The following is a 9,394-nucleotide window of genomic DNA, read 5'->3' as shown; positions in this document are numbered from 1 at the left end:
CTGGCAACCTATAAAAAACCCAGGAACACTCCTCCACGGATACCAACACCATGGCCAGACATATTGTTCTGTCCAATCTGTGCAGCAAGATATTTTAAGTGCTGTTCCAGCAATGGCCATTAGGTGTCATAGTTGCCCTTTCTCTTTTTTATTCATGTGTTTGGAATCTTCTATTCCCCCAAATGGTTAACTGTTCAGAATCGCTCCTTCTTCCTGCCCAGGTTTTGCAGCATGTAACCATTCCTGCCAAACTCCTGAGTAGCCCACATGTGCTCAGCTCCATGCAAAACCACTGCCTATAACAAGTGGATTCCGGTAAGGTTCAATGCATTTGTCTAAACTATGCTTTGCATCTGTGTTAGCTGGCGATAATGCATGCCTCATGATGTTTGCAATGCATGTTCAGCTCCTGTAATGCTAGTACACTGCATGATAGTTATGCATCCTCTGTTCAGTGAGTGCAAAGCTGACAGCCATTAGTTGTTTTAGATATATTTCTCTTTTACTGCTGTGTATGTTGTATTGCTCAGCTTCTATAATGCATGCTACCGATATAACAGCATCCTGTATCTTTGCTACTGTTGTGATAGTACCTTTTATTACTGTGATTACCTGCCAGTATTTGTATATTGTATATTATCTACCAGTACTGACATGCTGCATTATCTGTTTCTTATAGTTTTTACCTGAATCATCCACATTTTGTACAACAATCTACTGAATCATGAAACACAAACAGAAGGCACAGAATGACAAATGTGCAGAAATACCTTGCAGGATGACATATGACAGTAGTCAGCAAGTGCTGATAAAAAGATGACAACAAATAGAGGGTATTTAGTCAATACGTTTTTTTGCAAAAAAATGTATACCAAACTGCTCCACCTCGTCAAGGTAACCCTTATTGAAGCAGTCCCCATCTAATGTATTTAAAACCTGAACATATGAACAGTATCTAAATGAACAGGATTCATCCATAACTGTGTTCAACAATCTCTGATATCATCTACAACTTTGTACAACAACCCCTGATCTCATCCACTACTGTGTTCTACTATACTATCTGTTATCGTCTCCCATTGTTGTCCATATATCATCCCAATAAATATAGACTTAAGCACCCATACAGTCTTGTTTCTGGGAGTGGATGAAAGGATAAGCCGTATGTTGGAATCCACATAGCGTCATACGTGGAAGAAGGCAGAACACATATTAATGTGGAAATGCTGATTGTTCTCATGCAGGACAGGCTTGAAATATTAGAGCAATGTGACGCCCATTATACGGACCGAAATAGAAAGCATACAGCTTGGAGACGCATATGCTGCCAGATGTTCCCCAATTATGAGGAAAGTACATGTGAGGTCCAGCAGGAAATTAGTAAGTAAAGTGAAAATTTCACAATAGTAATTTAGTAAAAAAGCTCAACAAAATAAGATAACATTACGCTACGTGATGTTCTTTGGAATATACGGCCTGTTTTTCCCTTTAAACTTGGCAAGTTGAATTCAAGTTTACATTGTAACCTATCTTTCAATACGCAAACAAGGTGATCATACTTCGAAGAGTTTATTGTGTTACTATTGTGACTCTGATGTCACAAGATGGTGGCGCAGCTGTCGTGATCAGTACCGCCGTGAGCGCCAGCAGCGGGCCAGGAGTGGTGCTGCAGCCAGTAAAAAATGCAAATATATATATATTATGACTGATTGAATTTCCTTGCTCCCATTCTGGATCTACGTAAGTGCATGCTTCACAGAAAATTTGATACTTGGCCTTAAGGTACATCAATTAATTTGTATTTTTAATTTTGACAAATAACAGAACTGAATCAAACATTACTGAATGAGAAATAGCATTGGGTTCTGATGTCAACTTGGACCCTGTTGGCGAAGTTGAAGATGTGGCTGGACCTTCTTCTACACCACGTAGCAGTAGTCCTACACTACCCCTGGATACCTCACCACAGGCAGCGACCATCCCACGTCAGAGCCGGCGTAGGAGGGTGCTTCCCAGCACCAGTAACAGGCGCCAAGCAGACAGTGGTTAATTCACGGCGCTGTGATTTAAGTGAATAGCGCCCCCCAGTGTCGGATTTTCTCCAGGGTCTCGGCTGCCTGGCAGCCGAGACCCCAGAGAGCATGAATTGGTCGGTTTTTACCGACCCCCGCTTTTGCGATCGCCGTTATTAACCCTATAATGGCGACCGCAAAAAAAAAAAAAAAGCCGCGATTTTACATTTAATTTCTCTTTCCTCTGATGTGATCGCACATCAGAGGATAGAGAAATAGGGTCCCCGATCCCCCCGGTCCCCTCCCGGTACCTCTCCCTTGTCCTCCGTCCCCTCCCGGTGGTCCCGCGCCCATCTTGAAAATGGCGGGCGCATGCGCAGTGCGCCCGCCGGGAATCTGCTGGCTCCGGCTGGCAGATTCCATTCATTATTTTGATCACTATGATAAACGATCATAGTGATCAAAATAATAAAATAGTACATAACCCCCCCTTTTATCACCCCCTTATTCTGGCACACATAATGAAATAAAAAAAATATTTTTTTTTTCAGTTTTCCATAAGGGTTAGGGTTAGGGTTAGGCTAGGGGTAGGGTTAGGGTTAGGGTTAGGCTAGAGTTAGGGTTAGGCTAGGGTTAGGGTTAGGCTAGGGTTAGGGTTAGGCTAAGGTTAGGGTTAGGGTTAGGCTAGGGTTAGGGTTAGGCTAGGGTTAGGCTAGGGTTAGGGTTAGGCTAGGGTTAGGGTTAGGCTAGGGTTAGGGTTAGGCTAGGGTTAGGGTTAGGCTAGGGTTAGGGTTAGGCTAGGGTTAGGCTAGGGTTAGGGTTAGGCTAGGGTTAGGGTTAGGCTAGGGTTAGGCTAGGGTTAGGGTTAGGCTAGGGTGAGGGTTAGGCTAGGGTTAGGGTTAGGCTAGGGTTAGGGTTAGGCTAGGGTTAGGCTAGGGTTAGGGCTAGGCTAGGGTTAGGGTTGGGCTAGGGTTAAGGGTTAGGGTTGGGCTAGGGTTAGGGTTGGGCTTGGGTTAAGGGTTAGGGTTGGGCTTGGGTTAAGGGTTAGGGTTGGGCTAGGGTTAAGGGTTAGGGTTGGGCTAGGGTTGGGCTAGGGTTAGGGCGAACTAGGATTAGGGTTAGGATTAGGGATTAGGGTTGGGATTAGGGTTAGGGGTGTGTTGGGGTTAGGGTTGGAGCAAGAATTGAGGGGTTTCCACTATTTACCAACTTTGGGGGTCTAAAGATTGGGGTCTAAAAAAACACTTTTGTGGAAATAAAAAAGACTTTTTATTTTCACGGCTCTGCGTTTATAAACTTCTGTGACGCGCTTGGGGGTTCAAAGTGCTCACCACACATCTAGATAAGTTCCTTAGGGGGTCTAATTTCCAAAATGGGGTCACTTGTGGGGGGTTTCCACTGTTTAGGCCCATCAGGGGCTCTGCAAACGCAACATGATGCCCGCAGACCATTCCATCAAAGTCTGCATTCCAAAATGACACTCCTTCCCTTCCGAGCTCTCCCATGCGCCCAAACAGTGGTTCCCCCCCACATATGGGGTATCAGTGTACTCAGGACAAATTGCATAATAACTGTGGGGGTATGATTTCTCCTGTTACCCTTGTAAAAATAAAAATTTGGGCGCGAAAAGATCATTTTTGTGGAAAAAAAATGGATTTCTTATTTTCACGGCTCTGCGTTTATAAACTTCTGTGAAGCACTTGAAGGTTCAAAGTGCTCACCACACATCTAGATAAGTTCCTTCATGGGTCTAGTTTCCAAAATGGAGTCACTTGTTGGGAGTTTCCACTGTTTAGGCCCATCAGGGGCTCTGCAAACGCAACATGATGCCCGCAGACCATTCCATCAAAGTCTGCATTCCAAAATGGCACTCCTTCCCTTCCGAGCTCTCCCATGCGCCCAAACAGTGGTTCCTCCCCACATATGGGGTATCAGCGTACTCAGGACAAATCGCATAATAACTGTGGGGGTATGATTTCTCCTGATACCCTTGTAAAAATAAAAATTTGGGGGTGAAAAGATCATTTTTGTGGAAAAAAAAATGGATTTCTTATTTTCACGGCTCTACGTTATAAACTTCTGTGAAGCACTTGAAGGTTCAAAGTGCTCACCACACATCTAGATAAGTTCCTTCATGGGTCTAGTTTCCAAAATGGAGTCACTTGTTGGGAGTTTCCACTGTTTAGGCCCATCAGGGGCTCTGCAAACGCAACATGATGCCCGCAGACCATTCCATCAAAGTCTGCATTCCAAAATGGCACTCCTTCCCTTCCGAGCTCTCCCATGCGCCCAAACAGTGGTTCCTCCCCACATATGGGGTATCAGCGTACTCAGGACAAATCGCATAATAACTGTGGGGGTATGATTTCTCCTGATACCCTTGTAAAAATAAAAATTTGGGGGTGAAAAGATCATTTTTGTGGAAAAAAAAATGGATTTCTTATTTTCACGGCTCTACGTTATAAACTTCTGTGAAGCACTTTAAGGTTCAAAGTGCTCACCACACATCTAGATAAGTTCCTTCATGGGTCTAGTTTCCAAAATGGAGTCACTTGTTGGGGGTTTCCACTGTTTAGGCCCATCAGGGGCTCTGCAAACGCAACATGATGCCCGCAGACCATTCCATCAAAGTCTGCATTCCAAAATGGCACTCCTTCCCTTCCAAGCTCTCCCATGCACCCAAACAGTGGTTCCTCCCCACATATGGGGTATCAGCGTACTCAGGACAAATTGCATAATAACTGTGGGGGTATGATTTCTCCTGTTACCCTTGTAAAAATAAAAATTTTGGGGTGAAAAGATCATTTTTCTGGAAAAAAAAATGGATTTCTTATTTTCACGGCTCTACGTTATAAACTTCTGTGAAGCACTTGAAGGTTGAAAGTGCTCACCACACATCTAGATAAGTTCCTTAATGGGTCTAGTTTCCAAAATGGGGTCACTTGTTGGAGTTTTCCACTGTTTAGGCACATTAAGGGCTCTCCGAACGCAACATGGCATCCGATCTTAATTCCAGCCAATTCTGCGTTGAAAAAGTCAAACGATGCTCCATCCCTTGCGAGCTCTGCCGTGTGCTGAAAAAGGGGTTTACCCCCACATATGGGGTATCAGCGTATTCAGGAGAAATTGTACAACAAATTTTGTGGTTGATTTTCTCTTTTAACACTTGTGAAAATAAAAAAAATTGGTTCTGAAGTAATTTTTTTCCAAAAAAAAGTTAAATGTTAATTTTTTCCATCCACATTGCTTTCGTTCCTGTGAAGCACTTAAAGGGTTAATAAACTTCTTGAATGTGGTTTTGAGCACCTTGAGGGGTCTAGTTTTTAGAATGGTGCCACTTTTGGGTATTTTCTGTCATGTACACCCCTCAAAATGACTTTAAATATGATGTGGTCCCTAAAAAAAATGGCTTTGTAAATTTTGTTGTAAAAATGAGAAATCGCTGGTCAACTTTTAACCCTTATAACTTCCTAACAAAAAAAAATTTTGCATCCAAAATTGTGCTGATGTAAAGTAGACATGTGGGAAATGTTATTTATTAAGAAATTTATGTGACACATCTCTCTGATTTAAGGGCATAAAAATTTAAAGTTTTAAAATTGCAAAATTTTAAAATTTTTTGCCATATTTCTGTTTTTTTCATAAATAAACACAAGACTTATCGAAGAAATTTTACCACTAACATGAAGTACAATATGTCACGAAAAAACAGTCTCAGAATCAGCAGGATTCATTAATGCGTTCCAGAGTTATAACCTCATAAAGGGACAGTGGTCAGAATTGTAAAAATTGGCCTGGTCATTAAGCTGCAAACTGGCTCTGTCGCTAAGGGGTTAATGATGATGGTGAGGAGGCATATGGTTGGAGTCTTGCATGGTATATGCGCACAATTCCCAGTGAGGTGAGTCTGCATGCCAGAGGTGCCCTACAAATTGTGGTAGATTCATGCACCGAATCTAACAATCCAAGTCTGTTTTTCAACTTCCTTGAAAGATTGCAGATGTCCACCGACAACCACCTACACATGCCTGGAAGCCAGGATGAGCAGACAATAGCACTCCCAGAACCACCTCCAACACGGATCACCTCAGCCACATCAAACCCCATACCAACACCGCCAACAACATGCGCACTTCTCAAATCCAGCTGCACCTGCCCAATATGGCCACTTGAACATACCCACAGAAGGAGAGTGGTCACAACATGGGTATGTTCGACTTGGCCATTCTGGGGGGTTTACACAAATGGCAAACACAAATCCACATGAGTATGAATATCATTACCCAATTGGCCAGTACCATGTACCACAACAGGTCCCTACCTTGGTCCGGAATCCAGCCTCATCCACCTCTCAGGGGCCCAATCAGGTAGGACCTCAAAATACACAAACTACTCATGCTGGCCTCCTGCCATCACCTCCACCTTCATACCAGATTTTATAAAAAAGTGTCTCTTAATGGCTAAAGTTGTTGTTTTCAAGTTTCATGTTGCCCTGGAATAGTATCCTAAGTTGCCATATGTTTTGAATATGTTTTTTTTGTGCCAAAACCACTGGAACTAAATAAAACTGTTATTTCAATGTGTGCTTTATGTTTTTAACAATATATAGTTGATGTGTATGATTTTCCATTTTTTTATTGTAAAAAAATAACAACAGACAGTTCATTCACTAACAGATGTTTAATTAAAATAATTGTCTTGTCATGGAGGATATCCTTCTGATGAAACAAAATAATTAAATAATTGGTAAACACTAAACATGTCCCGCACTTTAGGGCCAGAGGGCTGATGATGTGGATTATGAACGAACACGTGTTGTAGCCATGCCATTATTTCCATAGACTCCATCATCAGCATCATTTGATGGACAGTCATGGATCCTCGTGAAGTTGTGAAGGATGACACAGGCTTTAATTATACCATTTACATTTGCTTCACTTAGTTGTATGGCTGACATCAGGATCGCCATTTTGCACAGAGGATTCTAAAGGCACACCCTACCAATCATCGTGCGCTGGATAGCCGATAATTAAATATTCGGTACGGGTGGTCCAGGGCTCTCTGTGGATATGGCCTCATGACATTGCGGTTGAATTTGAAATGCCTCGTCAGCAACCATGACATAAGGAACCGCTTCCAAACTTGACCCCGGTAGGAGATGTGGATGTGGGATGTCCAAATCATTACTTCGCAACCGCCGACCCATTATGGAAGAATTCGAGACTTTGGAGTCTCCAGTTCTTAAATAGGCCCCAATATCGACAGTACCAATAGAACTTGTCTGGATGGTTGCATAGAGAACCATAAAGTCGGTGGAAATGTCCTTTAATCACCTGTCACCTCAAAAGTGGATGTACCCACATTTGTCTCCGCCTCCCCGGGTCAACAATCACTGGGTAAGGTTCCCCAAAATGTTGAGACAAGACCCAATGGAAAAGAACCCGCTCAGTTCTGTAGAAGGTTAGACTGTCACACATGTTTGACACAAACCATCGAAACCAATACACCAGCAGGGCCTCTATTTGAAAGATTGGAGGAGGGAACTTGTTGGGGAGCCAATATATAGGCACCTTGATTAAGTTTTTATTCATTTTAAGCCATTGAGCCATTTAATTTAATGTGGAAAGTCAGTGAGAAATGTAAAGCCATACGCATGTCATATGGATGTCATACGGATGCCATACAGATACATGGGTGGGAGAAAATGTCATCATTGCATTGCAAACACATTACATACGGATGACCATACAGAGAACACTCGTGCAATTGTGAGGGAGGGCCAGGGCCATAGTCATGGCCGAAGACACCGGGGCATCTGTGCCCTGGCCTCCCATCACATGATAACAATGTCCATTAGTCAGCATACCTGTGACTTCAGGTCCAGCATTACCCAGATCCCTTCTGTGCTACTGAAGGCTGTCTGCAAACGTTTTCGCATGAATTGAGTCACAGTCTATTTCAACTTTCAAAAGGACAACTTTACTGTATTCATTTCCAGGCACATCCAAGAATTTCACAGCATTAATCACATGTTCCACATTACACATCTCTTCCTCTTTCCCTGTACTTCTCTCACTGTCACACAGCACGCTCCCGGGTCAGACCACCTCATACAGTTCCTCAGCGTCCTCCTTGTTCAACTCTGCCACGTTTAGACACTCTTCTGCCTGTTTCGCCCCAGACGCAAGATCATCTGTTCCCGAAGTCAGTTTCCACATAGCGAGTGACCTGCCCTTCTGTACTGTCTACTGTGGTGACACAGCATTCTCCTGGTCCACACTTACTGCATTTGAAAGTTACCCCAGCCATTTTGCCCCAGTTCTGAGGGCATTAACCCATGCTATAAGTTGCCACATCATAGAGCCACCTCGGTTCCCATGGTGCCACTATTTTTGCCTTAAGCTTCTGTTCCAGGCCTGCTGTAATCCTTCATTGTTCTGGCCTGTAGCTATGGATGGCTGGGCTTCTCCCTTAAATGTTGCATGGTCACTGCTACAATTCTGGACACTAAAGCCCGTGCAGTAATTCTGGGGACTTAAGGCCTTGCAGGCGGTTTGGGCACCATGGCCCATCTGACTCCTATCAGGAGGTCCTCCTTATCTTAGATGCAGTTGACCCCTCCTAGATTAACTAGTTCCTAACCCTATGTACCTGTCTCTATACTATCCTACTATGTATACTAGAATGCCCCCTATCTAGTGGCCAAACAGGGCACTACGCTTTCCCTATTTACTAGACACTTACAATAGTGAATGCACATATAGCAGCAACAGTAAATTTTTATAACATGGATCATTTTATAATAGCACAAATCAGCAATAAAACATTGCGTCAATCAGAATGTACGGTACTGGGATGAGTAAGAAAGCAGGGACATAATATACCCCTTTACACGATTCTCGGCAGGGAGACTCGGACCAATTTTCCAAAAGTTTAGTTTGACGCTGGCCTAAGAGTGAGAACACTCAAACATACAAATTAGCTTTTTTTTATTATCATTTTATCAACATAAGCTATAGGTATATAGTTGTATTTTTCTTATAAAATTATACTCAAAATAATTATGGGGTTAAAAGGAAAGTAAAAGGTTGTTCAAGGATATTTGTTCTGAAGGAGGTATAATCTATATCTAGAATACATACCGGGTCAGAACATGTTGGCTGCTTCCCCTGCACGTACGTATCAGGTACACTTTAATTCCAGGGTCGTCTGCTATCAGAGAACATCTACTCCCTGTCACCACTCAGTACAATACAAAAATATAAACAGAGTGCATTATTTATCACATCCGCTCCTCCGCCAACAACAGCAAGGAACGTTTTACCATTATGCTCTGTAATGAACAAGTGGATTCAGATACAAATTGCATTCTGTAACGTGTT

General features: G+C 42.9%; 1 long non-coding RNA gene across 1 annotated transcript; it reads left to right on the top strand.

Moving 5' to 3' along the window:
• The first annotated feature begins 220 nt into the window (after positions 1 to 220).
• On the top strand, positions 221 to 1,122 carry LOC141086044 (uncharacterized). Its single transcript, XR_012231481.1, has 2 exons — positions 221 to 315; positions 680 to 1,122. It is a non-coding gene; the product is annotated as an uncharacterized lncRNA (long non-coding RNA).
• The last annotated feature ends 8,272 nt before the right edge of the window (positions 1,123 to 9,394 follow it).

Source organism: Dendrobates tinctorius, unplaced genomic scaffold, assembly GCF_039654945.1.
Source record: "Dendrobates tinctorius isolate UK_male_01 unplaced genomic scaffold, ASM3965494v1 ptg000030l, whole genome shotgun sequence".
In the NCBI taxonomy this organism is placed as follows: domain Eukaryota; kingdom Metazoa; phylum Chordata; class Amphibia; order Anura; family Dendrobatidae; genus Dendrobates; species Dendrobates tinctorius.
The sequence above is the reverse complement of the archived record's forward strand: the minus strand, read 5'-3'. Positions and strand labels throughout refer to the sequence as shown.